The sequence below is a fragment of the Entelurus aequoreus genome, linkage group LG10 (genome assembly GCF_033978785.1).
Source record: "Entelurus aequoreus isolate RoL-2023_Sb linkage group LG10, RoL_Eaeq_v1.1, whole genome shotgun sequence".
NCBI classification, from domain to species: domain Eukaryota; kingdom Metazoa; phylum Chordata; class Actinopteri; order Syngnathiformes; family Syngnathidae; genus Entelurus; species Entelurus aequoreus.
In genome coordinates this window covers 78116285-78143211 of record NC_084740.1, presented here as the reverse complement: position 1 = coordinate 78143211, position 26927 = coordinate 78116285, and the positions used below count along the sequence as shown (strand labels likewise).

General features: G+C 38.9%; 1 protein-coding gene across 1 annotated transcript in view; it reads right to left on the bottom strand.

Annotated features, from left to right (window-relative positions):
- Positions 1–18138, bottom strand: part of klf12b (Kruppel like factor 12b) — a 130964-nt gene extending 112826 nt beyond the window's left edge. Inside the window, exon 1 of the mRNA XM_062061812.1 lies at positions 17904–18138. The gene's annotated coding sequence lies outside the window, so the exon portion shown is untranslated. The remainder of the gene's footprint in view (positions 1–17903) is intronic.
- Between the last annotated feature and the right edge of the window lie 8789 nt (positions 18139–26927).

Below are 26927 nucleotides of genomic sequence, written 5' to 3'. Positions count from 1 at the left end.
AGACTTTGAAATAAGATTTAAATTTGATTCTACAGATTTTCTAGATTTGCCAGAATAATTTTTTTGAATTTTAATCATAATAAGTTTGAAGAAATATTTCACAAATATTCTTCGTCGAAAAAACAGAAGCTAAAATGAAAAATTAAATTAAAATGTATTTATTATTCTTTACAGAAAAAAAAAAAATTACTTGAACATTGATTTAAATTGTCAGGAAAGAAGAGGAAGGAATTTAAAAGGTAAAAAGGTATATGTGTTTAAAAATCCTAAAATCATTTTTAAGGTTGTATTTTTTCTCTAAAATTGTCTTTCTGAAAGTTATAAGAAGCAAAGGAAAAAAAAGAATGAATTTATTTAAACAAGTGAAGACCAAGTCTTTAAAATATTTTCTTGGATTTTCAAATTCTATTTGAGTTTTGTCTCTCTTAGAATTAAAAATGTCGAGCAAAGCGAGACCAGCTTGCTAGTAAATAAATACAATTTTAAAAATAGAGGCAGCTCACTGGTAAGTGCTGCTATTTGAGCTATTTTTAAGAACAGGCCAGCGGGATACTCATCTGGTCCTTACGGGCTACATGGTGCCCGCGGGCACCGCGTTGGTGACCTCTGGTATAGAACAACGTCGATAAAGTTCGCAACTTTTGGTCTCTGATAAAAAAAAAACCTTGCCCCTACCGGAAGTAGCGTGACGTAGTCAGTTGTTCACTCCCTCATATTTTCCTATTGTTTTCAACGCAGCTAGAGCTATTCGGACCGAGAAAGCGACGATTACCCCATTAATTTGAGCGAGGATGAAAGAGTTGTGGATGAGGAACGTTAGAGTGACAGACTAGAATGCAGTAAAATACATATTTTTTTCTCGCTCTGACCGTAACTTAGGTACAAGCTGGCTCATTGGATTCCACACTCTCTCCTTTTTCTATTGTGGATCACGGATTTGTATTTTAAACCACCTCGGATACTATATCCTCTTGATAATGAGAGTCGAGAACGCGAAATGGACATTCACAGTGCCTTTTATCTCCACGACAATACATCGACGAAGCTCTTTAGCATGAGCTAACGTGATAGCATCTGTCTCAAATGCAGATAGAAACAAAATAAATAAACCCCTGACTGGAAGGATAGACAGAAGATCAACAATACTATTAAACCATGGACATGTAACTACACGGTTAATAGATCTCCGCCTGGCAAAGCTTAACAATGCTGTTGCTAATGACGCTAAGGCTAACTTAGCAACCGGACCTCACAGAGCTATGATAAAAACTTTTGCGCTCCACCTACGCCAGCCAGCCCTCATCTGCTCATCAACACCCGTGCTCACCTGCGTTCCAGCGATCAACGGCGAGACGAAGGACTTCACCTGACCATCCGTGAGGTGGGCGGCTAGCATCGGCTAGGCGTCTGCTATCCAAGTAAGTAGTCCTTGTTGTGTTGCTACAGCCAGCCGCTAATACACCGATCCCACCTACAACTTTCTTCTTTGCAGTCTCCATTGTTCATTAAACAAATTGCAAAAGATTCACCAACACAGATGTCCAGAATACTGTGGAATTATGAAATGAAAACAGAGCTTTTTTGTATTGTATTCAATGGGGAAGGCATACCTCTGTTCCCCTGGCTACGTCACGCGCATACGTCATCCTCCAAAGACTTTTTCAACCGGAAGTTTAGCGGGAAGTTTAAAATGTCACTTTATAAGTTAACCCGGCCGTATTGGCATGTGTTGCAATGTTAAGATTTCATCATTGATATATAAACTATCAGACTGCGTGGTTGCTAGTAGTGGCTTTCAGTAGGCATTTAAGGGTAGAATAGCTCAAAGGTATTTCCTTTTGTACGTTTGACACTTGACATTTTTTTTTAGAGCTTAGGGAAACATAGGTAGCTTTGTAAGTATTGACGGGATGTCGACTACTTGGACCATGTTCATGTCAATCATCTAGGATTGTGTTGCGTAATTCCAATGTCAGGAAAACAACAGTCAGCCAACAAATGGTTTCAATAAAGAAACTGCTAGGGACGGCGTGGCACGGTTGGGAGAGTGGCCGTGCCAGCAACCTGAGGGTTCCTGGTTCGATCCCCAGCTTCTACCAACCAAGTAACGCCGTTGTGTCCTTGAGCATAACACTTCACCCTTGGGTCGTGGTTAGCGCCTTGCATGGCAGCTCCCGCCATCGATGTGCGAATGGGTGAATGTAGAAATAGTGTCAAAACAAGTATAAGTCATTTACTATTTAACAAGTACCGAAGCACTGCTCACTAGGAAACTATAGGACTTCTTTTAAATGTGTAAGCCACGCATTTCCAAAGAGATTTTTTTTGTTCAACACGAATACACTCACATGACATTGACGATAACACCCTCTTACTGTACCTCAGACTCCAGATTTGAGATGTTCTCCTGTATAAAGTGACAATTACCAAAACCAACCTGACAGCTACAGTCTTGATCACTGTCCTTCGGCTTCAAGTCATACCGAGAGAGCTGCAGTCTTCCTTGCCAATCAATGCCGATACAGTCCATCACACCCAGTCTGGATCAATCATACAGGAGTCAACTCAATACAGCTGCAGTTTAACCCGGCTGATTAGGGTTAACACTGGGAATTTCACATCTCCACTGACAACGAAAGGTGACAAGAAGAAAGGACAGAGAACTTCCTGATGGACTCTGTCTGTCACGTAGGCCCAATTTGTGTGCCCAGACAAGTCGGAGGGTGATTAAATGTGGAGTGTTGATGGACAGATCGAGTCTACCCATTGGTGATTGCCTTTTTAATTGAGTCACCCCCACCACCATCAGCAGCACCACCTGAGCTGATCGCAATCGTAAGCCTGTGGACGGTGAGAGGGGTGGGGGGTTTGAGCCGCAATTCGACGGGGGGGGGATTACGACTGGAAATGTATCACATCACGCTGTTTACGACGTGCAGCAGAACAGACCACAACAAAGCAGCAAAACCACCATGTAAAAGGAATCTAACCAACAAAGACATGATGCTTAATCAGGTCCACTTGAGTCTTTGTCATTGGGACCCATAAACAGGTCCGAGGATGACGTCAGTAGCCCCATGCACTTGAAGCTCTATTGCCAAGTCACCTTCACCTTTTCAAGTCTGCTGTTACGCTCAACCAGAGCTCTTCACCTGGCGGCCCGCGGGCCAAATCAGGCCTGGGAATTGGATCAAAACACCCTGTGAGTGCAGTTAAAAGGGGACCTATGATGATTCTAATCTAGATTTATAACACTTTCTTGTGGTCTAGATATGTATTGGATATGCTCTGGTGTGAATTTTGCTCCACAGTCAGTTTTATAATCCGCTTTCTGAGTCTGTCTGGAAGATGTTTGTTCCTGGAGGCGCTCCCAGATTGCAAATGAAACCACACCCCGCCCTCTCCAAACATATCAATTTATAGTTTCAAAATGTATACTGTTTAAATGTGGGGACGGCGTGGCGTAGTAGGTAGAGCAACCGTGCCAGAAACCTGAGGGTTGCAGGTTCGCTCCCCGCCTCTTTCCATCCAAAAATCGCTGCCGTTGTGTCCTTGGGCAGGACACTTCACCCTTTGCCCCCGGTGCCGCTCACACCGGTGAAATTAATGAATGGTAGGTGGTGGTCGGAGGGGCCGTAGGCGCAAACTGGCAGCCTCGCTTCCGTCAGTCTACCCCAGGGCAGCTGTGGCTACAAATGTAGCTTACCACCACCAGGTGTGAATGAATGATGGGTTCCCACTTCTCTGTGAGCGCTTTGAGTATCTAACAATAGAAAAGCGCGATATAAATCGAATCCATTATTATTATTATTATTATTATTATATGTCAGTCGGTCAGAACGGGGATGTAACGATAAACAGCAAAACCGATAGCCGTCGTAAAACTCCTGACAGTTAGTATCACTGTTTTAAATCAAAATGATCCAAATACCGTGATTGAGAACCAGACTTTGATAAACTCACGGAGTGACTAGCGGTTGCTCATTAGCGAGCTTAAATGCTAGCATGAATACAAGACACAATAACTTCTTTCCCCATTAAGAAACAACATACACCGATATAAACTTATATAAACGCATAGAAGGAACTAAGATATTGGACTGTGTAGTTTGAACCTAGAGGCTGTGCTCTCTTAGACGGAGTGATCGATCCTTACGCAAAGGAATAGGACACATACGGAGGTGTTTTCTAAAATGTTTATTAACACAGACCTTAACACGTGATGTCATATAAACCGGAAAAGAAACCATGTATGTACTCACTCAATTTGCCTTTATCAATAAAGCTTTATCAATTATTATTAACATTAGCAGGTCGTTACAGTATGAATTTACACTACCGTTCAAAAGTTTGGGGTCACTCAAACAATTTTGTGGAATAGCCTTCATTTCTAAGAACAAGAATAGACTGTCGAGTGTCATATGAAAGTTCTCTTTTTCTGGCCATTTTGAGCGTTTAATTGACCCCACAAATGTGATGCTCCAGAAACTCAATCTGCTGAAAGGAAGGTCAGTTTTGTAGCTTCTGTAACGAGCTAATCTGTTTTCAGATGTGTGAACATGATTGCACAAGGGTTTTCTAATCATCAATTAGCCTTCTGAGCCAATGAGCAAACACATTGTACCATTAGAACACTGGAGTGATAGTTGCTGGAAATGGGCCTCTATACACCTATGTAGATATTGCACCAAAAAGCAGACATTTGCAGCTAGAATAGTCATTTACCACATTAGCAATGTATAGAGTGTATTTCTTTAAAGTTAAGACTAGTTTAAAGTTATCTTCATTGAAAAGTACAGTGCTTTTCCTTGAAAAATAAGGACATTTACATGTGACCCCAAACTTTTGAACGCTAGTGTACGTCCACCTCGCTCTGACCTCACAACGTAGCCAGACTGCAAAAGCCCACAGACAGAGGCAACTAAAACTGCAAGCTTGCACCAAAATGCATGACCCTGATGATTTGGGATTGTTTTCCACGAGTATCCAACATTGTTACAACATTTCCAAGTCAGGTACCCTTTAACAACTTGGGAGCGATTCAAATGTTTGCAGCAGATTCCTAAAAAACATCAGAGCGTTGACTTTTAGCAATGGGTTCTGAAAAACAGCAAAGAGGTCTTGTCATATAAAAAGGATCCTTAAATAGTGTTTTTGGCAGTTGGTCCTTAAAAACAGCAACAGAGATCATCTTTGACTAGCAGTTTTGTGATGGATTTCCAAAAACATCAAAGATTTTGGTCATTTTCAGGATCTTCGACTAGCATTTTTGGCAGGAGGTTCTGAAAAACCACAACGTGGTCCTGCCATGTAGAGCAGTGTTTACAAATATACAAATATTTTTTGCAAACCAGTAATTATAATCCGCAAATGTGCCGTTGTTGAGTGTCGGTGCAGTCTAGAGCTCGGCAGAGTAACCGTGTAATGCTCTTCCATATCAGTAGGTGGCAGCAGGTAGCTAATTGCTTTGTAGATGTCGGGAACATGGTTTGTCGTGATCACAATATGCACACAGCGGGAGGCAGAGTGCAGGTAAAAAGGTATCCAATGATTAAACCAAAAATAAACAAAAGCCATTGAAGCTCAGGGAAGGCTATGCTAAACGAAACTGAACTGGCTGCAAAGTAAACAAAAACAGAATGCTGGACGACAGCAAAGACTTACAGCGTGTGGCGCAGCAGACGGCGTCCACAAAAGTACATCCGTACATGACATGACAATCAACAACAAAATAGGCGCGCAAGACAAGAAGTAAAACACTACACACAGGAAAAGAGCAAAAAAGTCCAAATAAGTCCGGGTGTGATTTGACAGGTGGTGACAGTACACCTACTTAGAGACAAGAGCTATAGTGATGCATGCTTAGTAATGCTTTGAATTCATATCCAACAATTTCGAGATCCTTAAAAAACAGCAACTTGTCATATAGAGGATCTTTGACTAGCATTTCTTGATAGATTACTCAAAACGGCAAACAATTATTGTCATTTAGAGGATCTTTGACTAGCATGTTTGGCAGTAGGCTCTGACAAAAACGCAAAGTGGTCCGGTCATATAGAGAGGATCCTTGATTAGTGTTTTTGGCAGTCGGTTCTGAAAAACAGCAAAGAAGTATTGTCATATAAAAAGCATCCTTACATAGTGTTTTAGGCAGTTGGTCCTTAAAAACAGCAACTTGTTATAGAGAGAATCTTTGACTAGCATTTTTGTGATGGATTTCCAAAAACATCAAAGATTTTTGTCATTTTCAGGATCTTTGACTAGCATTTTTGGCAGAAGGTTCTGGAAAAACAGCAAAGTGACCCTGTTCTATAAAGGATCCCTAATTAGCTTCTTTTTTTTTTTTTTTTATACAGTGGATCCTAAAAAACAGCAACTGGTCATAGAGAGAATCTTTGACTAGCATTTTTGTGATGGATTTCCAAAAATATCAAAGATTTTTGTCATTTTCAAGATCTTTGACTTGCATTTTTGGCAGGAGGTTCTGAAAAACCACAAGTTGGTCCTGCCATGGATCCTTGAATTCTGTAGAGGATCCTTGATTAGCGTTTTTAGCAGTGGGTTCTGAAAAACAGCAAAGTGGTCCTGTTCTATAAAATCCCTAATTAGCTTCTCTTTTTTTTTTTTTTACAGTGGATCCTAAAAAACAGCAACTGGTCATAGAGAGACTCTTTGACTAGCAATTTTGTGATGGATTTCCAAAAACATCAAAGATTTTTGTCATTTTCAGGATCTTTGACTAGCATTTTTGGCAGAAGGTTCTGAAAAACAGCAAAGTGACCCTGTTCTATAAAGGATCTCTAATTAGCTTCTCTTTTTTTAAAAAAATTTGTAATTTATTTTTTACAGTGGATCCTAACAAATCAGCAACTTGTCATATAGAGGACCTTTGACAAGCATTTCTTGATAGATTACTCAAAACCGCAAACAATTATTGTCATTTAGAGCAGTGGTCCCCAACCACCGGGCCACGGCCCGGTGCCGGTCCGTGGACCGATTGGTACCGGGCCGCGGCCGCACAAGAAATTTAAAAAAAAAAAAAAAAAAGTTTTTTTTTGTTTGTTTTTTTTTAAATTAAATCAACATAAAAAACACAATATATACATTATATATCAATATAAATCAATACAGTCTGCAGGGATACAGTCCGTAAGCACACATTATTGTATTTCTTTATGACAAAAAAAAAAACTTTTTTTTTTTTTTTACTACTACCGTGGGACAAATTTTCAAGCATTGACCGGTCCGCAAGTACAAAAAGGTTGGGGACCACTGATTTAGAGGATCTTTGACTAGCATGTTTGGCAGTAGGCTCTGAAAAAAAACGCAAAGTGGTCCGGTCATATAGAGAGGATTTTTGATTAGTGTTTTGGGCAGTCGGTTCTGAAAAACAGCAAAGTGGTCCTGTCGAATAGATGATCTTAACTAGCATTTTTGGCAGTAGGTCATAACAGCAGCCTGTCATAGAGAGGATCTGTGACTAGCATTTCTGCAATACATTCTTAAAAACAGCAAAGTGGTCCTGCTGTATAGAGCAGTGGTCCCCAACCACCGGGCCGCGCAAGAAATAAATAAAAAAATGTTTTTTAAAAAAAAATTTAAAAATTAAATCAACATAAAAAACACAATATATAAATTATATATCAATATAGATCAATACAGTCCGCAGGGATACAGTCCGTAAGCACACATGATTGTATTTCTTTATAAAAAAATTAAAAAAAATAAAAAATTTAATATTCCACCCCCACCCCCCCTCCCCCCGGTCCGTGGGACAAATTTTCAAGCGTTGACCGGTCCCCAGCTACAAAAAGGTTGGGGACCACTGGTATAGAGGATCCTTGATTAGCGTCTTTGGCAGTAGGTTGAAAAAACCCAGTAAAGCAGTCCGTCCTTTAGAGACTTTTGACTACCTGTCGTGGTTTAGGCAGTCGGTCCCTAAAAAGAGCAGCCACAGATATTAAGGATAAAAAAATTCTGTCGTATAGAAAATCTTCTACTGGTTTTTTGGCAGCATGTCATTGGAAGGATCTTTGACTAGTGTTTTTGCAGGTGCTAATTTAGTTGAATAGCCTGGCGCTTGACTGTTTGTGGGTTCCTACCACAACAGTTTGTGAGAATTTTAGAGGTCTTTCAGCTGAAGTAACACAGCTGCTCAGTCACTGCTCAGCTGACTACCGCAAAGTGAGTCCTTTTCATTTAGTCACATTTTTGTGACTAAAAGTGGAAACATTTCAACACCGTGGCCACTTAATTAGGTACACCCGCAAACGCTAACACTGCGATTCTCCAATAGTGGTACGCAGGCTCCATCTAGTGGTACGCCAAATAATCACTTGATTAAAGTATTGTTTTATTTTCTTATATTCAGTGTTACTGTTCCAACTGTGTGTAACGTTACAGTGGCCAAATATTAAATATACTTGTTAAATAAAAGCCCTGCCTTGTTTTTAATTAATACTTTGGCCCACTACGCTACTGTGTTGTAATGTTGGTCATTACGGTGAGACTTGAAGAGCCAGGTTTTTTCTGACTGCTCTAACAGATCTAACGTAAAGAACTGTATCAGAAAAGTCAATGTTTACAAATAAAACACAACTGTATTGTATTTAGTGGTAAAGAGCAGTGTTTTTCAACCTTTTCTGAGCTAAGGCACATTTTATTCATTGAAAAAATCCCGAGGCATACCACCAGCAGAAATCATTGAAAAATTAAACTCCGCAGCCGATGTTGACAATAAAAAGTCGTTTTCGCAGTTGTTGGATATGAATTGAAACCACAACCAAGCATGCTTCACTATAACTCAAAGTAGGTGTGCTGTCACCGCCTGTCACATCACATTGTGACTTATTTTGGAGGTTTTTGACGTTTTCCTGTGTCGTGTTTTAATTCTTGTCTCGCGCTCCTATTTCGGTGGATTTTCCTGTTTTGTTGGTATTTTCCTGCAATACCAATATCCTTCTTTGCGGGGAACATTGTTGATTGTCGTGTCATGTACGGGATGTACTTTGTGGACGCCGTCCGCTCCACGCGTCGTAAGTCTTTGCTGTTGTCCAGCATTCTGTTTTTGTTTACAAACCCCGTTTCAATATGAGTTGGGAAATTGTGTTAGATGTAAATATAAACGGAATACAATTATTTGCAAATCCTTTTCAAGCCATATTCAGTTGAATATGCTACAAAGACAACATATTTGATGTTCAAACTGATAAACATTTTTTTTTTTTGCAAATCATTAACTTTAGAATTTGATGGCAGCAACACGTGACAAAGAAGTTGGGAAGGGTGGCAATAAATACTGATAAAGTTGAGGAATGCTCATCAAGCACTTATTTGGAACATCCCACAGGTGTGCAGGCTAATTGGGAACAGGTGGGTGCCATGATTGGGTATAAAAGTAGATTCCATGAAATGCTCAGTCATTCACAAACAAGGATGGGGCGAGGGTCACCACTTTGTCAACAAATGCCTGAGCAAATTGTTGAACAGTTTAAGAAAAACCTTTATCAACCAGCTATTGCAAGGAATTTAGGGATTTCACCATCTACGCTCCGTAATATCATCAAAGGGTTCAGAGAATCTGGAGAAATCACTGCACGTAAGCAGCTAAGCCCGTGACCTTCCATCCCTCAGGCTGTACTGCATCAACAAGCGATAGACATCAGTGTGTAAAGAATATCACCACATGGGCTCAGGAACACTCAGGTGGCAATAAATACTGATAAAGTTGAGGAATGCTCATCAAACACTTATTTGGAACATCCCACAGGTGTGCAGGCTAATTGGGAACAGGTGGGTGCCATGATTGGGTATAAAAACAGCTTCCCAAAAAATGCTCAGTCTTTCACAAGAAAGGACGGGGCGAGGTACACCCCTTTGTCCACAACTGCGTGAGCAAATAGTCAAACAGTTTAAGAACAACGTTTCTCAAAGTGCAATTGCAAGAAATTTAGGGATTTCAACATCTACGGTCCGTAATATCATCAAAAGGTTCAGAGAATCTGGAGAAATCACTGCACGTAAGCAGCATGGTCGGAAACCAACATTGAATGACCGTGACCTTTCGATCCCACTGTATCAAAAAGCGACATTGGTGTGTAAAGGATATCACCACATGGGCTCAGGAACACTTCAGAAACCCACTGTCAGTAACTACAGTTGGTCGCTACATCTGTAAGTGCAAGTTAAAGCCATTTATCAACAACACCCAGAAACGCCGCCGGCTTCTCTGGGCCCGAGATCATCTAAGATGGACTCATGCAAAGTGGAAAAGTGTTCTGTGGTCTGACGAGTCCACATTTCAAATTGTTTTTGGAAATATTCGACATCGTGTCCTCCGGACCAAAGGGGAAGCGAACCATCCAGACTGTTATCCACGCAAAGTTCAAAAGCCAGCATGTGTGATGATGATGATGATGATTTCTAGTCCCCCCTCCCACTCCTTCGTTTTAGTTGTATTTTTCAATTTGTCGCACTTTTATTATTTTTATTCTGCAAATTTTTACTTTTTATTCGACCCCTTTTACCGTATTGCATTTGCACTATCTTGTTCAGCACATTCATTGTTTATGTTCTTTGTTTTTTTTGTTTTTTGTTTTTTGCTCTATGCTTTTTTAACCTGTAAAGCACTTTGGTTCAATTTAAAAGTTGTTAAATGTGCTGTATAAATAAAGTTGACTTGACTTAACTTGATAATGGTATGGGGGTGTATTAGTGCCCAAGGCATGGGTAACTTACACATCTGTGAAGGCACCATTAATGCTGAAAGGTACATACAGCTTTTGGAACAACATATGCTGCCATCTAAGCGCCGTCTTTTTCATGGACGCCCCTGCTTATTTCAGCAAGACAATGCCAAGCCACATTCAGCACGTGTTACAACAGAGTGGCTTCGTTAAAAAAAAAAAGAGTGCGGGTACTTTCCTGGCCCGCCTGCAGTCCAGACCTGTCTCCCATCGAAAATGTGTGGCGCATTATGAAGCCTAAAATACCACAGCGGAGACCCCGGACTGTTGAACGACTGAAGCTGTACATAAAACAACAATGAGAAAGAATTCCACTTTCAAAGCTTCAACAATTAGTTTCCTCAGTTCCCAATCGTTTACTGAGTGTTGTTAAAAGGAAAGGCCATGTAACACAGTGGTGAACATGCCCTTTCCCAACTACTTTGGCACGTGTTGCAGCCATGAAATTCTAAGTTAATTATTATTTGCATAAAAAAATTATTGTCTTTGTAGTGCATTCAACTGAATATGGGTTGAAAAGGATTTGCAAATCATTGTATTCCGTTTATATTTACATCTAACACAATTTCTCAACTCATATAGAAACGGGGTTTGTACTTTGCAGCCAGTTCAGTTTTAGTTTTGTTCTGCGTAGTCTTCCCTAAGCTTCAATGCCTTTTCTTAGGGGCACTCTTCTTGTCCTGCGCGCCTATTTTGTTGTTGATTGTCATGTCATGTACGGATGTACTTTTGTGGACGCCGTCTGCTGTGCCACACGCTGTAAGTCTTTGCTGTCGTCCAGCATTCTGTCTTTGTTTACTTTGCAGCCGGTTCAGTTTTAGTTTCGTTTAGCATAGCCTTCCCTGAGCTTCAATGGCTTTTGTTTATTTTTGATTTAAGCGTTAGACACCTTTTTACCTGCACCCTGCCTCCCGCATTAGGTGATCACGACAAACCACGTTCCCGACATCTACACGGCAATTAGCTACCTGCTGCCACCTACTGATATGGAAGAGTATTACACGGTTACTCTGCCGAGCTTGAGACAGCACCGACACTCAACAACACATTTGCAGACTATAATTACTGCTTTGCAAAGTTTACCACGGCACACCAGACAGTATCTCACGGCACCGTGGTTGAAAAACGCTGGTATAGAACAACTGTTTTTAATATTTTGTCTCTCATTCAACTTCAATTAGGTAAGTTAAATATTACACAAAAAAACACTGGATGAGACGCAGTTAGGACACCATTACTCTTGCGTGGAACGCCCCTAAAGCCGCACAAAGTCACTGACCTGCTCGCAAATCAACTCCGCACCCGAGTTTGTGTGGCTTTTTCTTCTTTTTGCGGCAGAACAAACACAGGAAGTCACATTGAACAAGTCCAACGTCACCTCATGCGTTGTCGCTTGTTATCAAAGTCAACAAAGTGTTTGACGTCCTTTTACACTTCAAGTGGGAGAGTTTGGAAAATGAGCTTCTGCGTTCACCTTCCAGTATTTGGCGTCGTAATATCAACAATGGCAAACTCCAGTTTAAACTTGCCTTGAACGGTTGATAAAAGTTTTAGATCAGGCCTGGGCAATTATTTTGACTCGGGGGCCAAATTTAGAGAAAAAAAAAGTGTCTGGGGGCCGGCATATCCATTTTTAGGAACACCTCACGTGTTAAAAACGTTATGACAGACCGCCTTGAAAAACGGAATGGAATTTTAAATTTTTTTCCTGAATGAGACACCCAGAATGTGCATGAAAATAAAGAATGTGGGATTTACAATATTAACTATGAAGGATAAAACACTGAATATTGACAACATATGAACGCCACTGTCAGGCTTGTCCCTGACAGTTTGGTCAAGTTTTTTTCTCTGTGTTTGTTTTATTTCCTGTCAGCACTCTTATTTTGGTTCAGTTTCCTGTTTGTCTCTCTGAGTGCTGTCCCCTCAGCTGTGGCTGATTGGCACCGGGCCACACCTGGTGCCAATCAGCCAGCTACTATTTAAACCTGCTTTGTCCTCCACTCGGTGCTGGATTATTGTCATTTCTACCTGTCGTGTCGATATCGTTACAGCTACTACCTGTCGTGCTACTACTTGTCCTTGTACCTGTCGTCGTAGCGGTAAGCTGTTCCTGTTAGCTATTTGTAGTTTGCTTTCTCATAGCTCTTTTGTTTTGTGTTTTCTTGTTAGCCATTAGCTGTTTCCAGTTTTTTCTGTTTGCTGGTTCCTGTTTTCAGTTTTGGCTATTCCTAGTTCCTGGTTTGTGTTTTTACCTTTGTTTTATGAACATTAAATCATGTTTTCCTGGACAATGCCTGCCGCCATCTCTGCATCTTGGGGTTCGTCAACAACTCATTGTGACAGTCACACCTCGACATATTTTACAATAAAGCGAAACGCAACAAAAATGCAACAAACACAGCAAAATATGAACGCGAAAGGCAAAAAATAAACCCACCTACAATCTGATATATGTGATGTATCACTAAGCTTTAGAACTTTGTTGTAAAAATCTCCCTGACACCCGCATTTCAGGCTGGACGCTCCGGAAACATTCTGTGGAAACGCTCCCCGCCCACACTGCTTGGCGCTTCGTCTGAGCTGCTGTGACTTAAACTACCATAGTAACTAATTAGATTACCATAGTAACTCATTAGATTACCAGACAGAGTAAAACAACTTGCACTGAGCCTAGTCTATAAAATCCGCTACACCTCCCTGATACCGAAGTACATGTCAAACTACTTCCTTAACGTAAATGACCGCCATAACCACAACACCAGGGGGAGCTCCACTAACCACGTTAAACCCAGATTCCCATCTAACAAAGGTCTTAACTCATTCTCCTTCTATGCCACATCAATGTGGAATGCACTCCCAACAGGTATAAAAGAAAGGGCATCTCTATCCTCCTTCAAAACCGCACTAAAAGAACACCTCCAGGCAACTTCAACCCTAAACTAACACCCTCCCTTCCACATCCCACCTCCCCGGATTGTAAATAATCAAATGTAGACACTTTCTGGTCTCTCTCTCTCTATGTCCACTACTTGCTGTACATATCCTACCAAGTCAGTCCTACACTGTTCCAATGTCCATTTCTCTGATGATGCAATTGTTGATGACTGAAGTGCTGATATCAACCAAACCTAATCCCCCCCCCCTCCCCCCTCTCCACATCCCATCTCTGGATTGTAAATAATGTAAATAATTCAATGTATATACTCTGATGATTATCTTGTGTGATGACTGTATTATGATGATAGTATATATCTGTATCATGAATCAATATAAGTGGACCCCGACTTAAACAAGTGGAAAAACTTATTGGGGTGTTACCATTTAGTGGTCAATTGTACGGAATATGTACTGTACTGTGCAATCTACTAATAAAAGTCTCAATCAATCAAGACCATAGTAACTAATTAGATGACCATAGTAACTAGTATATCATGAAAAAGCGCAGATTCCAAGCATGTAAAGACTTAGTATAGTTGAAGACTTGCGGTCATTATAAAAGACGAGTGCACATCATAATGGCAGCTACACTTTACATCTTAAAGATCTAAAAAAAATTATTTGGGAATGTCCGGAGGGCCAGATTGAAAAGCTTAACGGGCCACTTGTGGCCCCCGGGCCTTAATTTGTCCAGGTCTGTTTTAGATGGTGACAATTTGACATTGGAACAGATCATTTGTTATTATTATTATTATTGACTTTTTACTTTTTAAATGATATCTCCACTCTGTACACTACGGCTGGAATTGTAATTTTCCTGAGGGAACTCTCCTGAAGGAATCAATAAAGTACTATCTATCTATTTGTTAAGTATTGCTTACATCAGGGGTGTCCAAACTTTTTCCACTGAGGGCCGCACACTGAAAAATCAAAGCAAGCGGGGGCCATTTTGATATTTTTTTATTTTAAAAACCAATACAATATATGTATAAAAAATATACATTTAGGCCTCCACTCAGGCTTGATCCCGGGGACCCCAAAGGGTTTTGGTCAAAAAAATATTAAAAATGTGTCATTATTCAGTATTATTATTTCTATTATTATTCAAGTTTTAAATCCCTAGATCAACATTAGGTCTATCTGTCAATATAACGTTTTTAAAGATTTAAGTCGTATGCTCTTTTTGTCAAAGAAAACCCTGTTTTTTTATGGAAAAAACACAAAATATGCAATATTTTCACCCAATAAAATTTTTAAGTGGAATATTTGAGATTATATAATAATTGGAGGCTTAAAAAGGTCAATAACTCATAACACCATTGATTTTAATTCATTATTATTTTTTGAGCGATGACACTTAAAAACAAATCACACTAAAATGATAGGGGAACCAAAAGGGTCCTACTCATTAAAGTGTTAAAAAATGAATTTAAATTTTTTTTTAGTGTTTATTTTTAACACAATAATCTCGATCAACTTCAGATCGATCCGTCAATTATACGTTGTATTTGTTTTTTGTTTGTTCGCTTTAGGCTCTTCTTTAAAAAAAAAAAAAAAAAAAAAACAGCTAAATTTTTTATATGGCAAACACAAAATATGCAACAATTTCCCCAAAAAATATCTCAAAGTGGAATATTTAATGTAAAAAAAAGCTTGTTGTGAAAAATAAGTTGGAATTTCACAACAAAAAGGTCACAAAAAACTTAGAATTTTGACAATATTATAAGTCAAAATGTTACCAGAAAAACTGAACATTTGTGCAATATTATGATAAAAGTTGGAATTTTACTCAATAACAGTCGCAATTTTACAGGAAAAGCTCAAAATGTTGGCAATTTTATAATAATCAGAATTTCACTTGGCAAAATTATGACAAAAGTCATAATTTTACTCAAAAAAATATCCCTATTTTACAGGAACAACAAAAAAAGTGGCAATATTGTGATAAAGTCAGAATTGTATATGATAAATCTGATAACATTTTCCATTCAAAAGTAATCATTTTACATGAAAAAGTAATCATTTTACGAGAAAATATTGCAATATTACAGAAAGAATATGAGAAGTTGTTCCCAATTTTATATGAAAAAAGTCGACACTGTGAGAAAACATTTTTTTGTTTGTAATCGGTGTTTAATCTTCATTATTTACTTGAAGTTATTACAGTACATCTCTATATACGTCTTTCTTTATTTTGTTTAATACATTTTGGCCAAAGGGGGCGCATTTCAATGTCTTACACACACTTGTTGTTTCATATGTTGACCAGAGGGGGAGCACTTTTAAAAGCGACACAAAGTGGAATATTTAATGTGACGTAATTGGAGCCTTGGAAAGCTCAATAATTCATAATGACATTGACTTTGATTCATTATTATTTTTTAAAGAAAGAAACAGCCTGCGTGGCAGCTTTGTGTTATTAGAGGAAACATTGCAACTAGGGATGTCCGATAATGGCTTTTTGCCGATATTCCGATATTGTCCAACTCTTTAATTACAGATACCGATATCAACCGATATCAACCGATATCAACCGATATATGCAGTCGTGGAATTAACACATTATTATGCCTAATTTGGACAACCAGGTATGGTGAAGATAAGGTACTTTTAAAAAAATAAGATAAATAAATTAAAAACATTTTCTTGAATAAAAAAGAAAGTACAACAATATAAAAACAGTTACATAGAAACTAGTAATGAATGAAAATGAGTCAAATGAAGTGTTAAAGGTTAGTACTATTAGTGGAGCAGCAGCACGCACAATCATGTGTGCTTACGGACTGTATCCCTTGCAGACTGTATTGATATATATTGATATATAATGTAGGAAGCAGAATATTAATAACAGAAAGAAACAACCCTTTTGTCGGAATGAGTGTAAATGGGGGAGGGAGTTTTTTTGGCTTGGTGCACTAATTGTAAGTGTATCTTGTGTTTTTTATGTGGATTTAATAAAAAAATTTTTTAAAAAAACGATACCGATAATAAAAAAAACGATACCAATAATTTCCGATATTACATTTTATCGCATATATCGGCAGGCCGATATTATCGGACATCTCTAATTGCAACATTTTCTTGTTACATTTCACCTGTTTGCTCTTTTATACCACTTTTTGTTTTTTATTTTTTTAATCGTACTTTAAAATGGGCCGTGGGGCCGTTAAAAATTGACCTGCGGGCCGCAAATGGGCCCCCGGTCCGCACTTTGGACACCCCTGGCTGACATGGTTGTTGCCAGAATTAGTGTAGTGGGTAGTTTTACCCGGGTGTACCTAATGTTGTGGCCAGTGGTGATGAGGTGACATCATGCAGAGAGGCTGACTTTTAGGGACTTCAGTACGAGTTCAATCGGACACTAATAGTCTCACTCGTTGAACATCAGTGAGCAGCGGGGGGGTGGGGGGGCGGGCTGGGGGCTCATTTACACACTTTTTTTTTTATAAACACACACACAGCTGTCACGCAGATCCAGCCAAGGCAAGGCAGGGCCTCTCTCGGCAAGGTAAAGTCACAGAGGTCAGTGCTCAGTTTCCACATCAAGCTCCGGCCGGCCGCCCGCCCACCCTCCTCCTCCTCCTCCTCCTCCTCCACCTTCCCCTCCACCTCCCTCACTACATTTACAAATGCCTTTGCTGTCAGCTCTGCCCGGGTCCCCCTTGTAATTGAAAATAACAGCCAAGGGCCAGCCCCCCGGCCACTCTCTCTCTCCTCCACCCCCAACCTGGTGGCCTCCCTGACAGCGTCCCATCAATACCAACCACTATTAGCCTGCGAGGGAGAGCGCTTGACGATGACACCCAGCCGCAGCAACACTCCCACACACACATCTGACCACCTCCTCTCCCCTAGTGTCCTTCCTCCCCGGCTACCCGAGCCTCCCTAATGTTTAACCCGTTGCTAACAGCTCCCCCGTCTCCAAGCTCGCCACAGCAAACAAGCCTTTTTACACACACACACACACACACACACACACACACACACACACACACACACACACACATGCACTCTGCAACTCTGCAGACAGGCGGCCAAACTTTTTCCAGCGAGTGCCGCAGCCTTTGCAAGTTCCAACAACTTGACATTGGGAGGCGCGTGCACGGCAACACAATAGGTGAGTTGTCACCTGTCATGCATGCGCACAACTTCCACGAACAACAACATGAAGCGCAGAGATAGCAAAGGAAAGGTAAATAAATAAATGTGCACACAGACCTTGTCAGAAGCTGCAGAGCCGTGGAGACTGTTTTCCTTTCCACGGTCTCCTTTTCCCCCCTCTCCTATCTGTGAGTATGGACGTGTGTGTGTGTGTGTAATGTGTGTGTGTGTGTGTGTGTGTGTGTGTGTGTGTGTGTGTGCGCGCAGCTCCCTCCCCTTCTGCCTCTCAGCTGCTGCGCGCAGGCAGGCAGGCAGGCAGCTCTCAGGAAATGAATGGAGAGCTCTGCACAGAGTTGTGTTGTACTTGCAAATGACTTAACCCCCTAGCATCACATGATCCGCTCCAATGTAGGCTGGCCTGGTGGGTGGAGGCTTCAGAAACACACACACACACACACACACACACACACACACACATTCTTGTATTTGTTACCTTCTTGAGACCTTCAAATAATGCCTAGGTATATAAAGATTTGTATTTACAATATTAATAATATATACATACCATGCAAATATAAAAAAAGCTTGTTGTGAAAAATGAGTTGGAATTTCACAACAAAAAGGTCACAAAAAACTTAGAATTTTGACAATGTTATAAGTCAAAATGTTACAAGAAAAACTGAACATTTGTGCAATGTTATGATAAAAGTTGGAATTTTACTCAATAACAGTCGCAATTTTACAAGAAAAGCTCAAAATGTTGGCAATTTTATAATAATCGGAACTTCACTTGGCAAAATTATGACAAAAGTCATAATTTTACTCAAAAAAATATCCCTATTTTACAGGAACAACAAAACAAGTGGCAATATTGTGATAAAAGCCAGAATTTTATATGACAAATGATAACATTTTGCATTCAAAAGTTATCATTTTACGTGAAAAAGTAATCATTTTACGAGAAAATATTGCAATATTACAGAAAGAATATGAGAAATTGTTCCCAAAGTGGCGCATTTCAATGTCTTACACACACTTGTTGTTTCATATGTTGGCCAGAGGGGGAGCACTTTTAAAACAGACACACAGTCAATTTGAAAAATCCCTCCTTTTTGGGATCACCCTCATTTTGATAGATGTCACCAGCAGGGGTGCTAATGAGACATTGTCTATTAGATGCAATGTTATTGGGACCATGATTTATGTCATCACTTGTTCACACCTCCTCATATGGAAGATACTTTTCCTTGTCTCAAGAAGGGCAGAAATACAACACAGACACATTCTTGTATGAATAACCTTCATGAGACCTCCGAATAATGCCTACCTCTTTAGTACCACCCTTTCTAGATATATAAAGATGTGTATTTACAACATTAATAATATATACATACCATGCAAATATAAAAAAAGCTTGTTGTAAAAAATAAGTTGGAATTTCACAAGAAAAAGGTCACAAAAAACTTAGAATTTTGACAATATTATAATTATAAGTCAAGAGGTTACAAGAAAAACTGAACATTTGTGCAATATTATGATAAAAGTTGGAATTTTACTCAATAACAGTCGCAATTTTACAAGAAAAGCTCAAAATGTTGGCAATTTTATAATAATCGGAACTTCACTTGGCAAAATTATGACTGGTCAATTTTACTCTAAAAAATATCCCTATTTTACAAAAACAACAAAAAAAGTGGCATTATTGTGATAAGTCAGAATTTTATATGACAAATGTCACCATTTTCCATTCAAAAGTAATCATTTTACATGAAAAAGTAATCATTTTACGAGAAAATATTGCAATATTACAGAAAGAATATGAGAAATTGTTCCCAATTTTATATGAAAAAAGTCGACACTGTGAGAAAACTTTTTTTTTCTTTGTAATTGGTGTTTAATCTTCATTATTTACTTCAAGTTATTACAGTACGTCTCTATATACATATTTCTTTATTATTTGTTATACATTTTGGCCAAAAGTGGCGCATTTCAATTTCTTACACACACTTGTTGTTTCATATGTTGGCCAGAGGGGGAGCACTTTTAAAAGCGACACACAGTCAATTTGAAAAATCCCTCCTTTTTGGGACCACCCTCATTTTGATAGATGTCACCAGCAGGGGTGCTAATGAGACATTGTCTATTAGATGCAATGTTATTGATTTATGTCATCACTTGTTCACACCTCCTCATATGGAAGATACTTTTCCTTCTTCACGTCTCAAGAAGGGTAGAAATACAAGGACACACACACACACACATTCTTGTATATATAAATATATATAAAGATTTGTATTTACAATATTAATAATATATACATACCATGCAAATATTAAAAAAAAAGCTTGTTGTGAAAAATGAGTTGGAATTTCACAAGAAAAAGGTCACAAAAAACTTAGAATTTTGACAATATTATAATTATAAGTCAAAATGTTACAAGAAAAACTGAACATTGGTGCAATATTATGATAAAAGTTGGAATTTTACCCAATAACAGTCGCAATTTTACAAGAAAAGCTCAAAATTTTGGCAATATTATAATAATCGGAATTTCACTTGGCAAAATTATGACAAAAGTCAATTTTACCCAAAAAAATATCCCTATTTTACAAAAACAACAAAAAAAGTGGCAATATTGTGATAAGTCAGAATTTTATAAGACAAACGTCACCATTTTGCATTCAAAAGTAATCATTTTACATGAAAAAGTAATCATTTTACATGAAAAAGTAATCATTTTACGAGAAAATATTGCAATATTACAGAAAGAATATGAGAAATTGTTCCCAATTTTTATATGAAAAAAGTTTTGTTTGTAATTGGTGTTTAATCTTCATTATTTACTTCAAGTTATTATAGTACGTCTCTATATACATATTTCTTAATTTTTAAAAAAAATACATTTTGGCCAAAGGGGGCGCATTTCAATTTCTTACACACACTTGTTATTTCATATGTTGACCAGAGGGGGAGCACTTTTAAAAGCGACACACAGTCAATTTGAAAAATCCCTCCTTTATGGATCATTTTGATAGATGTCACCACAAATGCGACATTGTCTATTAGATGCGATGTTATTGTGACCATGATTTATGTCATCACTTGTTCACACCTCCTCATATGGAAGGTACTTTTCCTTGTTGATGTCTCAAGAAGGGTAGAAATACAAGAACACACACACAGAGAGAAAGAGAGAGAGAACAGGGGAGACAATATAGTCTAAGCTTTAACAGCATGCATCGAATTAGACCCCCCCACACCCCCCTCGCCCACCTCAACATGGAGGGGGGTTCCGACGAGTCCAACCCGGGCGAACCCGGGACATGGCATCACGTCTAAAGGAGAACTTTGTCACGTTGTTATTCAAACACCTAATGTTTACAATTATAGGGTTTTTCTTACCTAGCTTGTTAGGTCACGTTCTGTTCATGTTAGCCTGCTAACCTCGACCCCCTTTCTTGATGACGTCACGTCGCAAAGTTATCGTACTCACTTTAAACCTCACAGCTATTTTATTCCCTTGTTGTGTATGTTAGAAGGCAAACAAATACGCAGCTCGTTTAAAAAAAAAAACATTTAGAAGTGAGTCGCAGAGGCGAAAGTGGACATTATACTATTTATTACTGCCATTTTTGGGGGGGAAACTTCCCCGCCCTAATTTGTGTGGCGCCATCTTCAGGATTGGAGTGCAATAGTCGCTTTTAAAACGGAATTGTCATTCCTTATTAATTTGATAATTAAACAAACAATGAATTCGATTGTGAAATATTTAAATAATAAAATAATATAAATGAATAAAAAGGGAAATGGAGAAATAAATATTGAAATAAATCATTGTATAATTAAAAATTGATATAATTAAAGTTAAAGTCCCAACGATAGTCTCACACACACACACTAGGTGTGGTGAAATTACCCTCTGCATTTGACCCATCCCCATGATCACCCCCTGGGAGGTGAGGAGAGCAGTGAGCAGCAGCGGTGGCTGCGCTCGGGAATTATCAATCAATCAATCAATCAATGTTTATTTATATAGCCCTAAATCACAAGTGTCTCAAAGGGCTGTACAAGCCACAACGACATCCTCGGTACAGAGCCCACATACGGGCAAGGAAAAACTCACTTATTACTTATTTGGTGATTTAACCCCCAATTCCAAGCCTTGATGCTGATTGCCAAGCAGGGAGGTAATGGCTCCCATTTTTATAGTCTTTGGTATGACTCGGCCGGGGTTTGAACTCACGACCTCCCGGTATCAGGGCGGACACTCTAACCACAAGTCAGGCTACTAGTGAAATATTTTGTAATTAATTATGGCAATTTTAATCACAAATTTTTATTCAACTCAAATTTTAATTATTGACACATTTAAAGTAATTAGTTAAAGTTGTATTTATTTATTTACTTAATTCTGTCCATTATATCCGCCTTATCTTCTGGGGTAATGACGACTAAAGCAAAGTCCGGATAACTACGCTAACGTAGCCGATCCAAAGCATAGAAAACCTCACCAGGAAAAAGGTGCGGTAATAACATTCTTTGAAAAAATTGCATTCAAATAAAGTAAGAAGACAACTTAATACAACCCAGCAGGCACGAGACATTCAAACAACGTTGAGAACTTGTTGAATGAGGTCCTGACCTTTAGGCAAATCAAACCTAACGTTGAAACAACACGTTTGACGACGTTTAATCAATGTTGGGTTCTGATGTTGATTTGACATTGAATTTTGGTCATTTCCCAACCAATATTCTACAACACATATACAACGTTGAAACAACATGCTTTTTGACGACATTTATTTAATGTTGGGTTCTGACGTTGATTTGACCATTGAAATGTGGTCATTTCCCAACCAATATTCTACAACACAAATACAACGTTGAAACATGTTTTTGACGGCAATTAATCAATGTTGGGTTCTGACGTTGATATGACCATTACATTTTGGTAATTTACCAACCAATATTCTACAACACAAATACATTGAAACAACATGCTTTTTGACGACGTTTAATCAATGTCGGGTGTTGACGTTAATTTGACCATTGAATTTTGGTCATTTCCCAACCAATATTCTACATATACAATGTTGAAACAACATGCTTTTTGACGACGTTTATTCAATGTCAGGTTGAGACGGTGATTTGACATAGAATTTTGGTCGTTTCCCAACAAACAACGTGGATCCAACGCTAGACATCAACGTTGTCTCGATTTACAAATACAACTATTTTGCAACGTTGTTCGGAAGTCAGTTTTGAAAAAAAACATGAATGTATAATCAACGTTGCATCGATGTCTTGTGCCTGCTGGGAATTCTAAATACTCAGAATTAACTATGCAATAATAAAATAAATGACAATTGTTTTTATAATACTGGAAATGTAGTTGATACTTCGGCCTTAGTGCAGCTGGGATCGGCTACACCCCTCCACCCAGCCCCCTGCCACCCCGAGAGGGACAAGCGGTAGAAAATGGATGGATGGATCATATTCAAAGAATTATAACAATATATCGTATAATAATTAGAGTTGTCCGATAATATCGGACTGCCGATATTATCGGCCGATAAATGATTTAAAATGTAATATCGGAAATTATCGGTATCTGTTTCAAAATTATCGGTTTCAAAAAGTCAAATGTATGACTTTTTAAAAGGCCACTGTGTACACGGACGTAGGGAGAAGTACAGAGCGCCGATAAACCTTAAAGGCACTGCCAGTCACATAATATCTACGGCTTTTCACACACACAAGTGAATGCAAGGCATACTTGGTCAACAGCCATACAGGTCACACTGAGGGTGGCCGTATAAACGACTTAAACACTGTTAAGAATATGCGCCACACTGTGAAACCACACCAAACAAGAATGACAAACACATTTCGGGAGAACATCCGCACCGTAACACAACAGAACAAATACCCAGAACCCCTTGCAGCACTAACTCTTCCGGGAGTTTCCCATAACTTGAGTTGATTTATTTTGGAAAACCTTATTACATTGTTTAATGCATCCAGCGAGGCATCACAATAAAATTAGGCATATTTATGTGTTAATTCCACCACTGTATATATCGGTATCGCTTGATATTGGTATCGGTAATTAAGAGTTGGACAATATTGGAATATCGGACATCTCTAATAATAATCATACATGCAATGGGATCAGGCACAGTGGAATATTATTACTGAAGGCGACAGTCACACATAATTACAAAAAATGTATGTTTATATTATTACTTTTACATGGAATTGCAAGCATGTTTCATATGATTGTCCAAACAACGTAAATAATAAGTATGGGTGTGGTCTGTGTGTCTCTTTTGACAATAGTGCGCTTATTTTTAGATGCCTTTTTTGTTCTATTACAGTTAATAATCCGCACCGTGTGTGACCAGGCTTGGATGACGCGGGAACAATTGGACATAATGACTGCTTTTATTCAAGTGCATCTGGGATAGCGCCTGATCCCACTGCCTCCTCTTCCCTCCCGGGTGTTTCCTGTCTGGATGAAAGAATGCGAGGCTCACACACACACTGGGAGGCCCCCCCCTGGGAACCCTAATTAAAAGGTAAAGGCAACAGGACTCATCTGCATGGCCGACGGAAGCGGTGTGCGCGTGGCGGTGTTTAGGAGCGCCGCGATTGGCTGAGAGAAGACGGGGATTCGCGGAGACACTCGACAATTGTACAGCGAGGCCCGGCCATTTCATATTCCTCCTGTTTCACCTCAGATAGCACAGAGCCTGGCCTCCGCCCGTCTGTTTGCTGGACAAAACGGTTAGGTGGAGATGGGAGGATGCACAAGATGAATGGGGTCTTGGGCGCGCTCAATGGAGGAGTTGAAATAAGGAGGGAGTGATATAGAGCGCATGGATGGATGGATGGATGGAGGGATGGAGGGATGGCTTCTAATGGAGTGTCAATTGCTTGCTTGGTCTCCAAGTGTTAGTGTATGTCAGGGGTCACCAACCTTTTTGAAAGCAAGAGCTACTTCTTGGGTAGTGATTAATGCGAAGGGCTACCAGTTTGATACACACTTCAATAAATTGCCAGAAAAAGCCAATTTGCTCAATTTACCTTTAACGTTATTATTAATAATTAATGATATTTACACTTAATTGAACGGTTTAAAAGAGGAGAAAACACGAAAAAAATGACTATTAAATTTTGAAACATAGTTTATCTTCAATTTCGACTCTTTACAATTCAAAATTCAACCGAAAAAAAGAAGAGAAAAACTTAAAAAAAAGAATATATGGAACATCATTAGTAATTTTTCCTGATTAAGATTAATTTTAGAATTTTGATGACATGTTTTAAATAGGTTAAAATCCAATCTACACTTTGTTAGAATATATAACAAATTGGACCAAGCTATATTTCTAACAAAGACAAATCATTATTTCTTCTAGATTTTCCAGAACAAAAATTTTAAAAGAAATTCCAAAGACTTTAAAATAAGATTTAAATTTGATTCTACAGATTTTCTAGATTTGACAGAATAATTTTTTTGAATTTTAATCATAATAAGTTTGAAGAAATATTTCACAAATATTCTTCGTCGAAAAAAAAGAAGCTAAAATGAAGAATTAAATTAAAATGTATTTATTATTCTTTACAATAAAAAAAAGGTATATGTGTTTAAAAATCCTAAAATCATTTTTAAGGTTGTATTTTTTCTCTAAAATTGTCTTTCTGAAAGTTATAAGAAGCTAAGTAAAAAAAATAATTTATTTAAACAAGTGAAGACCAAGTCTTTAAAATAATTTTTTGGATTTTCAAATTCTATTTGAGTTTTGTCTCTCTTAGAATTAAAAATGTCGGGCAAAGTGAGACCAGCTTGCTAGTAAATAAATACAATTTAAAAAAATAGAGGCAGCTCACTGGTAAGTGCTGCTATTTGAGCTATTTTTAGAACAGGCCAGCGGGCTACTCATCTGGTCCTTACGGGCTACCTGGTGCCCGCGGGCACCGCGTTGGTGACCCCATGTGTAAGTGCACTACACATTGAGCAGGTTTCACGTTGCAACACCCACTTCAACATACTACAAAACACAACCAGAAGCAAGCGGGGATTTCTGTTGAACAACACCGAGCTCTTTGCCCGCCAGCAGCAAGATGGGGGTGGAACTGAACTGATGCTACCAAGTGCACTTTTTTTGTTGTTGTTGTTGCTATTAAACATTACAAAACAGATGCGGTTTGACAAAGTCAGATAACATTGCAACATGTGATACAGTACAAGTGTTATGTAAGCATTTTTAGGGGCAGAACAACAAGTTTGGATCGGGACATTCATACAGTACACTGGATAAATAAATACAAACCCTGTTTCCATATGAGTTGGGAAATGGTGTTAGATGTAAATATAAACGGAATACAATGATTTGCAAATCCTTTTCAAGCCATATTCAGTTGAATATGCTACAAAGACAACATATTTCATGTTCAAACTCATAAACTTTATTTTTTGTTGCAAATAATCATTAACTTTAGAATTTGATGGCAGCAACACGTGACAAAGAAGTTGGGAAAGGTGGCAATAAATACTGATAAAGTTGAGGAATGCTCATCAAACACTTATTTGGAACATCCCACAGGTGTGCAGGCTAATTGGGAACAGGTGGGTGCCATGATTGGCTATAAAAGTAGATTCCATGAAATGCTCAGTCATTCACAAACAAGGATGGGGCGAGGGTCACCACTTTGTCAACAAATGCCTGAGCAAATTGTTGAACAGTTTAAGAACAACCTTTCTCAAGCAGCTATTGCAAGGAATTGAGGGATTTCACCATCTACGCTCCGTAATATCATCAAAGAGAATGTGGAGAAATCACTGCAGGTAAGCAGCTAAGCCCGTGACCTTCCATCCCTCAGGCTGTACTGCATCAACAAGCCACATCAGTGTGTAAAGGATATCACCACATGGGCTCAGGAACACTTCAGAAAGCCACTGTCAGTAACTACAGTTGGTCGCTACATCTGTAAGTGCAAGTTTAAACTCTCCTATGCAAGGCGAAAACTGTTTATCAACAACACCCAGAAACGCCGTCGGCTTCACTGGGCCTGAGCTCATCTAAGATGGACTGATACAAAGTGGAAAAGTGTTCTGTGGTCTGACGAGTCCACATT